Here is an 11,956-nt window from a genome sequence, read left to right as displayed (position 1 = left end):
ACACACGCAGAACCAGAATCAGTCCTTTTGGATGCACATAGTTTTCCTTTTCCTTCCTCACATACAGAACTTCTCACACATTTCTTGTAGCTAAAGTCAAGCTGATGTTGGCAAGGTACCATTTTATCCCTAAAACTTTGTTGGCATCAAAATATGACAGTTACCAGTGTTAAATCCATCAAATATTTACACAACACAGCACATTCTGCTTCAGATGTTTGTCCTTTACACACAGAAGAAGATAAGACCCCCGTTCTATGTGTTTGGGATCAGGAGCTCACTGGTCTCTGTCTGGCGACCGTACATGGGTTCCAGGGCAGCAGAGACAGCAGGCAGCTACTTCAGAGGACACTGAACACTATGATCTGGAAGCATGTTATGATGTCACCCAAGTGCGTCCCACACCACTTCCTCCTCCGAGGTTGCCTCAAAATCCTAGAATGGCAGGTCCAGCTGATACAGAAGGGAGACAACACATTTACTCTGTGGAGACACTCTTTTCCTAGGCATGTGCTGTGACTTTTGAGCGAAACTCGTCCCCAAAAGTTGTCATGTTCATTCTTGTTTCTTAGGCTCTTGGAGTCATCAATTTAGCACTCAATTGCTATTTCTTTCTTGGTAGCACCAGAGTCAAATTTGACCTGGATGTCAACTAGGGGCTATCGATATCCAATGTGCCATTTCCCCCCATAATATGGAAAATACTTGAAGTCTGTAAGTCCATATTCAGGATGCATTGCTATATTTGCTATGTTTTCATCCTTTGTCACACACATTATATATATATGTGGAACTCTGTCTGGGACTAGCTCAATTATTCTGTTCATTTTCACAAGAATACAAGGTTGTCCCTTGGAATAGCCAAAGTCAGCATCATTCACACCACTACAATCTTGAAGCAAGGAAACTGGAAACTGACACACACTATAATCTAGACACTTGCTGATGAAAAAGTGCTCCATCAGGATAATGTGTAAGATTCTTCTGTTCTCCCACAGAATATGGCTCTAGGAAATTCTTCAGGTCTTCATAAGTATGTGGCTCAGACACGCTGTATGTATACTCCAAGGCGGCAGTCAGTGGTTTTGGAAAAACCGTAAGTCCTGGACTTATGGAATCTGGTCTTGATATTTTGGAACCTCATCATTCAGAGTCTGGAGCATGGCCCACATTGTGAATGTGAAGAGTGCAGCCAAGAACCCATCAAGAAGTAGGTAGAAGAGCAAGGTCACAGCCCAGCTTTTGGAGGTGCGCCCCAGAAACCCTCTACTGGTTGGGTTGTAGATGAACAGTTTCTACTTGGCCAGGCTCTGGTGGGAAGATTTCATCTCAGTCTTTGTCAGGATGGGCATGTGGAAGATGAGGTGAATGGAGGCCGTGGGGCTGCAGGCGACGAGGAGCTTGGTCCTGCAATTACTGTAGAACCCAGCCACTGCACTTCTGGACATTTGCGGTATGGAAATGAAAGCATATGTTTTCAGACAAGCACCCGGTGGTGAACATTTATGGAAGCTTTTCTACAGGAGCCTAGGCAGGAATCAGGTGCCTTTCCTCAGGTGAGTGCTCTATACACGGGCAGCTGTACCATGGAATGCTACTCAGCAGAGTGAGCTGGAAGGCTGGATCTCCGAGGCATCGTGCTGAGTGGAAGAAGCCAGTTTCAAAGGGTTGCATATTGCATGATTTACTTACATAAGCTTTTAGAAATGATGAAAGTTTATAATTAAAAATCAGCTGGTGGTTGTCAGTGGCTGGAATGTGAGAAGGGATGTGGTAAGGAGTCTGAGTTACAAAGCGACACGATTGGCACTTGTGGTGTGGAGGCTCTTCAGTGTCCTGACTGTGGGAGTATATACACATGTCCAGATAGCAAAATCATAGAGTACCACACACACACATATACACACACACACAGAGACACACACAGACACACACAGACACACGCACACACAGACACACACACAGACACACACACACACAGACACACACACAGACACACACACAGACACACACAGACACACACACAGACACACACAGACACACACACAGACACACACAGACACACACACACGCACACACACACACAGACACACACACACAGACACACAGACACACAGACACACAGACACACACAGACACACACAGACACACACACACATGCACACAGACACACACACGCACACAGACACACACACAGACACACACAGACACACACACACACACGCACACACACACACACACACACACAAACAATATAAAACAGGAAAGACCATTGACCCTTTGGCTTATTGATATCAACATCATGGTTATGATATCACAATGTTTTCCAATTAAGGAAGAAACTCTCTGTATATAGTTTTTCTTACAATTGCATGTGGGTTATAGGTATATTAATATACATTTCAATGAAAATATGAAAATGTCCACCTTTATTCCTATTGAACTGAGCTTTCAAAATTTTTAATGTACTTTGTTTCTTTATGTATTTATATTTATTCCTAGATAGTCTATTCAGTTCTACTCTATCCACTGATCTTCTGTTTAGATTCTCTCTTTTTTTTTTTTTTTTTGGTTCTTTTTTTCGGAGCTGGGGACCGAACCCAGGGCCTTGCGCTTCCTAGGTAAGCGCTCTACCACTCAGCTAAATCCCCAGCCCCTGGATTCTCTTAAAATATACACACATACAGGTGTATATTTTTATATGCATATGTATGTATATATAGTCTCTTAAAATTATACACACATGCATATATACATACATGTGCATGATTTTAAGAGAATCTACATATACATATGCATGTGTATACAGGTCAGGAACAAGGAGGCAGAATTGGTTCTCTGCTTCCACTCTACAGGCTCCAGGAACCTACATGAATTTAGATTGTCAGGCTTGGCAGCAAACGGTTTTACCCACTGAACAATTTGCTGTTTCCCTAAGGAGATTTTTAAATTACTACTTCAGAAATATGGTTGATAGGTAATGTCAACTTTGGTGTTTTATTAATTATATCATTATATGTAGATTATTTCAGAAAATTCCCGCAGTAGTAGTTGAATAGTTGGTCTCATTATATATATGCTATTTTCTCCTTCTCTATGGGGATGGGGCCCTGTTTTTCTTCTCTTTATATCAATGCCTGCCTCTCTTTCTCCCTGCTTCTCTTTCTCTTCCTCCTTTCCATCCTTTTCTCCTTGCCTTCTTCCCTCCTTTCCTCTTTTCCCCTTGGGACTGAACTCAGGATCTCATGCCAGGTGAATGATGTCCTGGCTAGTTTTGTGTTAGCTTGACACAAGGTAGAGTCATTTGGGAAGATGGATGATCAACTGAGAGAAATATTTGCATGCAGGCAAGTATGTAGGGCATTTTCTTAATCAGTAATTGAAGTGGGAAGGTCCTGCTCATTGATGGTGATGCCATCTCTGGGCTGGTGGTTCTGGGTGCTATAAGAAAGCAGGCTGAACAAGCCATGGGAAGCAAGCCACTAAGCAGCATTCTGCCATGTCATCTGTATCAGCTCCTGCCTCCAGGTTCCTGTCTTGAGCTCCTGCCCTGACTTCCTCAGATAATGGGCTACAGGTTGTTAAAGAAAACAAAATCTTTCTTCCTAAGTTGTTTTTGGTCGTGGAGCTTTATGACAGCAATAGAAACCCAAGCAAGTGTTGGAGCCACACTCCAAGGCTGAGGATGCTTTTTAAATGAGGTTACTTATTTGTTTTTGAGTAAATGTTGGTAAGGGATTTTGAAGGTCATTTTCACTAGCAAGAATGTTATGTGAGGGGATTTTATTTAAAACTCCAGTTTTATTCTACAGTATCCTACTTAGTTTGGCCAACTCAAATGAACCTCTGAGCTGGGCTTTTGAAAGTTTGTTTGAAATCACTCACTTTTAAAAATCTTGCACTGACTTGTTTCCAGAAGCACCCTTCTCCCTGAGGTGTTCTTTAATACTGTGACAGTTTGATTTCTCTGAGATGTACATGATTCCTTTCCCTTGAGCTCCCCCTCTCCCCGATCCCTTCATTTCTTGACATTTACCTATAGGCTACTTTTAAATTCTGTTTTCCTCTTGTATGAGAATAATCTCACAGCTTCGGAAAGATTTGTATCATTCTTGAGAGTCGCAGGCAGAATTCTAGCCATAAGTTTCAGCCCGAGCAGCAGGTACCAGCCACAGAGAAACAAGTCTGAACTTGATTTGTGGGCAGGGGTCCTCCCAGGGTTGTGCAGGGCGCTGGGATTGGGATTTTGCTAGAGGTGATCCTTGCTTTGCATTTGTCTTTGCGGTGAGGAGGGAATTGAATCTAGGTTAAGCCTTGAAAGATAAGAACTTTGGGAGTCTGGGAAGATCAAGACATGGAACAATGGCAAGGCAGGAGTGAGTGAGTGAGAGGGGAGCACCCACATAGAAGCAGGGTAAGTGGGGTTGGGATAGGGGGAAAATTTATCCAAGCATCACAATTTGAAAACGATGACACAGGAATGATAAATCACTCTGTGTTTTCCTTTGACATAGAACAGTTCAGAACATTCAGAGGGATAAATAAACTTTACTGAGAATTGGATAGTAGATGTCTGGAATGCTTTTGAAAGAAACAGATATGATGATTAATGGTGGTAAGACAGAGTGATCAACTGCCCAAACCAGACACCAGCCAAACAACACTCTTCACAAATTGTTTTCACCGTAGATGAATACTGTAAAGGCAATAAGATGTTTTCTTGGATTGATAAGATTTATACAAAGTTTGTGTGTTGGTTCTGTAATGTAAACAGCGATGCTCTCTGCCAAGTTCTACGCCGTTTAACTTCAGAACTTGCTCAGTATGGGCAGTTGGGACATATGTTTATTTCTCAAACCCATTGTATTTATCTTTTGACTAATAGGGTTTTGATTTTCAAACCACAGAACTGAGCATTTTCTGGGTAGTGTCTCCTCTACTCCTGCAAACCACAGAGAACATGCCTCGTGAGTAGGTTGGAAACTGAGCTTTCTTTGACTTATGGACTGTGAGGAACTCTTAGGGCTGGCATCGGGTTGTGGGTTTGTTGTGATTTTCGTTTGCTTTCTCACTGCAACGGCATGTTCCTTGGTTCCTTGGTAACCGCTCTTCCTACCCCCAAGCACTTTCTGGGGACAGGCAGGATTCCAGGAAGTACCAACTCTGATAGTGATGGATGAGTGAGTGCCAGACAGATGGCTGCTGGGTCACTGTTCTCAAAATAGAGTTCTTGGAACATCCTGTGTCAACCAAGGTGCTCACTTGCTCAAGAGATTCTTTGAAAGTCACTTTCTCTTTTTCATTGCACTCTTGTTTCCTAAAAGGACTCATGGTCTCACTCAAAAAAAATGTGGCATAGAAAAAGAGTATTAAAATAGATATAGATAATTAAGATTCACAAAGAACCAGTGGGCATTAGGAAACAACAGAACCCACTGTAGGACTTAGCAGGTGGCCTACATTCTGGGCAAGGCAGTTCTGTCGAAGGAGCTTCTCTACTGCAGGATGCTAAAAGGCACCCCTGCTTCTTCCCAGCAGAAGGCAGTAGAAACCCCCAGTTGTGAAACCTACCTCCAGACACTGTCAGATATCTCACGGGGGAAAAGTCACCCTTAGTTGAGAACATCTGCTTTGGATTAACAGGAAGTATCCGATGCTGTACCACAATCATGTCGTCTTTCCTGAAATCGTAAAACTCCAGAGATTCTGAGTCTCGGTATTGGGCTGTGGTGCTTGGCTGCCAAGCTGCCTGTTTGTAGAACATTGTGGTGGAGACGTATCAGCGATCTGTATCTGGGATTCAAAGCTGGAAGCCACTTACTGGCTGTGTGGCACCCGAGACTCAATATCTATACCTGTGAAGTGGAATAGTAGAGTTGTCTGTGACGAGTTAGCAGCATGGCTCCTGAGGAACGTCTACAATGTCTGGTATGTAGTAAGTGCTCTATAAATCCTAGACAGCTGGGGCTGGGCTTTTGTTTAGTTTGTCTTATTTCTCCATCCTGAGTCATGGTTAGAGTAAGTGAAGGGTGGAGAGGCAGATCTATGTACCATTAACAACAGGTTTCCTAAGAGTTTAGTCTTGGTTCTGAAAAGGTCTCATGTCTTCAGATACTCAGTCTACTCCAAGACTGGAAACATGTGGAATGGAATAAATGGAAAATACCCAAGGACAAGAGGATTGCAGGGGTTTAAAGGGTATAAATGACTTGGTGGGGGGGCTGAGATAAGAGGATAAGCTTTTTTCCGACAGACCAGAATGTGAATGTGTGAATGTGTCCAGATGTGAATGGGGTGTAGGGACTGCACCAGTGTGGAGGAGCTCAGTCCTCACCTGAGGTCTTCTGTATCACAAAGCCTTGTTCTAGAGATACAACCACCCACATAAGGACAAATTCCATGAAGGACAGACTTACCATGGCTTCACAAATGGCATTTTGATGTGCTCAGGGTGCTTGGGGGATGACTCTGATGAATAAAAGTCTAATAATAAAGCAACCCGTTAGCCCAAAGGCAGAGACTGTGACATTTATAAGCAAGTCACTTAGTGAAACCATCGCTCAAAGGAAGCTTGTTTAGAAATAACTGTAAATAGAAGATCTCAAGAATTAGAAAGTTTCATTCCTGGAACCAGGCAGCTAGCACTTGAGCGAAATAAGTTTACTACAGGCAAGGACCTTTCCAGTTAGGATAAGAAAGCCTTTAGTTCATATGTTTTGTAGAGAAGGTTTTTGAGTTCATTGGATTCCTGTCTCAGTTATTATAAACAAGTAGGAGACAAGAGGATCTCTTCCAATGGGAAATACTCAAATTTGGAGGGATTAAAATATCTGTAATGCATCTGCACCATCTCCACAGGAGCTCACAAGCTCACTTAGTTATGTTAGCAAATGTTCGCCAGCAACTGAAGAGATGACCGTCCCAGGGCGAGTGTCCTGGCGCACTTGTAAGGTGCCAAACTTCCTGCTCTTTTCTGCTTTGTTGAAGGTTTGATAGGACCCTGGACCATCATATGGAGCAGAGAACAAAGTGATATGTCAGTGAACGGAAGGATGAGCTCTAAACTCTATGCCAGCTGACTGACGGAGTGGCACAAAACCTTTGCAATTGGACCAGTGCTTAAAATCACCCAAGGACAATGTCGGAAGCTACGAGAAAGACTCAGTCTTGGTTTGGAACTCGTTATTCCCAGTGGGCTTCAGGTAACTAATGTCTGGAGGCATCTTGTATCCAGTATTGAGACAGTCAGAACCCTTTCTCATATATAAAATGCAGCCGAACCTGTGTCAGTCTATTAGGGGTTCCATAACAAAAAGGTGGCACACAAAGTGGCTTAAACACTACGTTTTCTTCTTCTTTTTTTGTCATTGTGTGGAGTCGGGAAGTTCCTCCTGAGTTTTCTCTTTGGCACGCAGGCCACCATTGCCGCTTTGCCCTCACAGAACCTTTTCTTTCTCTTTGCGTGCTCAAGTACTTCCTATTTGTCGACACAATTGCTGTTGGATTCCATTCTTCCCCTTATGACCTTGTCTGATAATTACCTTCTTAAATACCCATGCCCAAATAAAGTCAGCGTCAGCATACAAAGTTTAGGAAGGTCACACAACGGTGGCCTTCCTCCATTGAGATGCTGGTGGGGCTTTGGTGCCTGTGAGAATCCATAGTCCAAGCACCAGCTGGGCCAAGAGCAGAAGCTGCACCTTCCTCCTGCACCCCATCTAGGCAGGCTGCTCATGGGGAGAAGGGTTTAAACTCCCAGGTATGTTTCAACTACGTTTTGGGCCATTTAGTAGATACAATCAATGTGGGAGATATCAAATTCGTGGAATTTAAGGCTTACCAACTTAAATATTCAGCAAAAAATGTTTTTATAAAGTAAAAACAAAGCAAGCAAACAAACAAAACCCAACTAAGCTTGGAGCTGGAGAGATGTTTTGTTGCTGAGAGCATGGCTGCTCTTTGAGAAGACCTGTATTCCACTCAGGGCACTGGAAAGTGAGCAGCTCCTTCCTTTGCATATTACCCATGCCTGCCTTCACCTTACCATGGTAGAGCTAAGCAGCTCCACTTAAGAGTGTGAAATACAAAGCCTAAATCCTTTCCTTTCTAGTCCCTTATAACAAGGAATTTATAAAAACGTCCACGGAAGCTGGGTATTTGCAATGCACCCTTTTAAGCCCAGCACTAGGGAGGCAGAGGCAGGCAGATCCCTTCTGAGTTCCAGGCCAGGGCTTCATAGTGATAGCACGTCACGTCACGTCACGTCACGTCACGTCACGTCACAGAACAGAACAGAACAGAACAGAACCAAATGGAACAGAACAGACTTCAGAATTGAGAAACTGGTGCTAACCTTGGGTTTTATCCCTCCTTTGATTCTAGGAATACAGTATGAGCCTAACTGCAGCTTCAACCATCTCCAAAGGCACCTGTCCACGTGCAAGGATTTTCTTTTTCTTTTTTTAATTGCATTTTTAAATTTATATTTTAAATGTTATTCCATTTCCTGGTTTCCCCTCCAGAAACCCGACATTCCCCTCCCTTCTTCTATGAGGGTGCTCCCACTCCCCACCCACTCCCTCCCATCTCCCCGCCCACTCCCCACCCACTCCCTCCCATCTCCCCGCCCTGACATTCCCCTTCACTGGGGCATTGAGCCTTGACAGGACCAAAGGCCTTTCCTCCCATTGATGCCCGACAAAGCCAAAGGATTTTCTTTTTGTCAGCACTCTCATCCAGAAAATTGGGGAGGTGTTCTTGCAGTCTATTATTTGTGCTTTCTTAATTGCCATGTTGTAAATCCCATATTTCATGTGGTAATTTGTACAATAAGAAAATAAATCCATAGACAAAGATGTCCTGTGTGATCTCAGATCATAACCAGTATCTCTGTTCAGCCCGCGTGAAGAAGCAGATCCCTCCAAGAACCAGCTATTTAATTGGTGGCGGCCGGTGCATGATGAAATGCTGGGCTCCAAACAGAGATAGAAAGACACACAACAAAATAAAGAGACAAATAAACACCGACAGACTCTTCCATACAGACAAGCAGTAGTAGAGCTTAAACCGAGCACACGATCCATCGAACGCAGGGACAACGCATAGGTTGCATGCCAGGAAACTGGCTCGAAACCTAGGACTTTGGAACTCAGAGGGACATCACAGGACACCTACTCGCTGACGTGCCAGTTTCATTTGGAGATTCAATTCTGCCAGCTCTCAGCTGCCTAGAAGAACAAGAGCCGTGCATGGCCTGGCACCTTCCGAGGGGCCCCACTAGGAGTTCCTGTTTCCCCACTTGGACATCGCTACTGGCTTGTGTGCTTTCTGGATGCAAACGTGCAGCGTTTCTGGACTCACAAGCCTCTCAGGTCTTGCCCACTGGCCAGCTCTTTCCCTAATACCTGGAACCTATTTTTAGGTGACCTACAGTGGAGAGATTTGACATGTAATTTTCATGCCTGAGGCTTGAATTTGACAGGGAATGTTAGGAAGAATTTAATTCAATGCAACTCACACATTAGCCAGGGCACACTGATGCTATTTTCTCGACTGCCTACTAAGACTTTCTATTTTAGGTCTTTCCTCCTTTCCTTCAGTGCCCTTTTCTAAACGTTTTCCCTCACTTCACAGGTCTCACTTGCCAGTGCCGTGCCCTTCGCTGCCTACCGATTTCCTTTCAATTGCCTGCTGCCAGCCTACTTCATTCTCTGTGATGAGTGAGGGAGTATGGCTGCCAGCTTCCACTCTGTCTTCTCCAGGTTCCTTTAGACAATGCCTTCTTTGCTGTAGCTGTGTTCTCTTCCTAGTGTCTAGACCATGGATATAAGGATTGGATCACTTTCTCCAACCATAACCCATCATGTAGTACTCATTCTTGATCATGCTTCTTGCTTCTCCTCCTCCCTTGTTTCCTCCATTTCCTTTCCACCACCCTCCCCATCTGTATTAGTCTTCTAGAGTGCCCAGAATGTGCGGCCATGCAGTGTGAATATCTCATGTTCTTCAGCTTTTTCCCCTTAGGACCAAGGTATAGCCTTAGGACCACGGATTATCCTTCCATTTTCTTAGAACTCTAACACACACACACACACACACACACACACACACACACACACACACACACACACACACACACACACGGTGAGTGGCATCTGTCCCACCAGGTCCTTTGAAGAGCTGAGTGAAATGATGTATAAAGTACTTTGCATTGGCAAGGGGGAAGACTCCAGCATGGTCTAGAGAAGAAATATGAAGGAGCTTCTGCCTCAGGCCTGAAATGGGTGACCTGAGGAGGCCATTTTCAGTGTAGGAAATAAAGTAGAGAGAACTAATTTTTACAAATCTGCCTGAAGTGAAAGTGGACTAGAGAGGAGGAGATATGTTCCCCTTGCATAGGAAGGTACAGGAAGACCGGAAGTTAAAACAGTAAGTGGATTAGGGACTACCTTCAGCTCTTGTGTATTTGCAGGCCCACCTTGGTTGGAGTGTGAGATGGCCACTGGGTGGGCAGGCATAGTGGGTGTATACCTGAATGATTCATCTTCTAGGGCAATAATGAGGTAGAGAAGCAAATGCCCAGAACTTCTCTTGTTTTTTTCCTTCTTTCCTTCCTTTCTTTCTCCCTTCCTTCCTTCCTTCCTTCCTTCCTTCCTTCCTTTCTTTCTTTCTTGTTTTCTTTCTTAATTCTACATGAATTCCTATTCTTACTTTTAGTGCACAGAATAATACATTTACTATGACATATATAGTCTACTCATATTCTCCCACCCCCATTGCCCTCTGTTGTCTCTCCTCCCCAATAGCCCCATATGGGTACCTCTCAATGTCTTGGTTTGTTTGTAGACCACTCATACACATCATACTAATGATTGGAGATTCCTTAACTCTAGTCACTACAACTGGGGCTCAGCTAAGCACCTTACATATAGCATACTCCCCACAATAGTTTGTGGAATCAAGTTCCATTTGATACGTGAGAAAATTACTTTATATGGCTTATAAATAAACAAAAGGTCCTGAAAAAAGTCCGTGGAGATAAAAATAACCCAGCAAGCAGCACCGAGGCTGAAGGGTTACTTCTTGCACAATGAAGTTGTGTCATTTGGAATCTTTGGAAAGTGTATCAGACTTTCCACTTCCTGAAGATCTTGCTGTTCTAGCGTTTTCTCCACATGGTAAAAGGCATCAGAATAGACTTTGATAAAACAGAATATTTTTAGGCATTGGAATGGGCCAGACTCTGCCAAATTTCTGGCCTTTGGTATGTGCTGCTGAGCAACGTCAGATGCTCACACGGACACATGCTGGCATTTACAAGGCAGGAGGTGGGCTCTGCCAAGTTCGGAAGCATCGCCTTTTTCATCAGCTCCCTGTAACTTCCTCAAATGCGTCTGTGCATTTATTGTTGGCTACCGAAGAGGGGACAAGCAGCAGTTCTGATAGAATTCTCATAGAACTCTACTGCAAATGTATTCAAGGACCTTAGAAAAGTCTAGAGGAGGCCTACTGCTTTCTTTCTATAAATGTGACCTTTTGTCTAAAGCAATACAGAGGAAAAGAAAGCATTTGTATTGTATTTTTTGCAATACATAAAAAAACCCATCACTGACTTGTTAAGTGGAGAACAAGTTGATGGGTGTCTGTTTCAGTCTTTCTCTTTCTACACATATACGCTAGATAGGTAGAAAAAAAATCTATAAAACTATGTGGAATAAATTCTATTTCTGAAAGAGTGCTCATGATGGTTGATTTCGATTGTTTGCTAGATTGGGTCAGAAGAACTCAGGATGATGTTTTTGAGGTTCATCTTTGGGTATTCCTGTACGGTTGTTTCCGGGACAGGTTGACTGAAAGGGAGAGCCCCACCCTGTGTGGGCAGCACCATCCTATGGGCTGACACTGGGAGTAAAAGTGGAAAAGGAAAAAAGCTAGCTCCCTAGTACCCTTCCTCTCT

The 11,956-nt window shown here is 43.6% G+C and overlaps 1 long non-coding RNA gene and 1 pseudogene across 1 annotated transcript; one reads left to right on the top strand and one right to left on the bottom strand.

Moving 5' to 3' along the window:
- Positions 1–341: 341 nt before the first annotated feature.
- On the bottom strand, positions 342–1,172 carry Atp1b3-ps2 (ATPase Na+/K+ transporting subunit beta 3, pseudogene 2; annotated as a pseudogene).
- A 3,221-nt stretch (positions 1,173–4,393) lies between these two features.
- Positions 4,394–11,735, top strand: LOC120095559 (uncharacterized). The gene is made up of 3 exons (XR_015633225.1): positions 4,394–5,928; positions 6,988–7,202; positions 8,383–11,735. It is a non-coding gene; the product is annotated as an uncharacterized LOC120095559 (long non-coding RNA).
- The last annotated feature ends 221 nt before the right edge of the window (positions 11,736–11,956 follow it).

The sequence above is a fragment of the Rattus norvegicus genome, chromosome 11 (genome assembly GCF_021556685.1).
Source record: "Rattus norvegicus strain SHRSP/BbbUtx chromosome 11, alternate assembly SHRSP_T2T, whole genome shotgun sequence".
Taxonomy (NCBI): Eukaryota; Metazoa; Chordata; class Mammalia; order Rodentia; family Muridae; genus Rattus; species Rattus norvegicus.
This window is presented reverse-complemented; position numbering and strand designations above follow the sequence as displayed.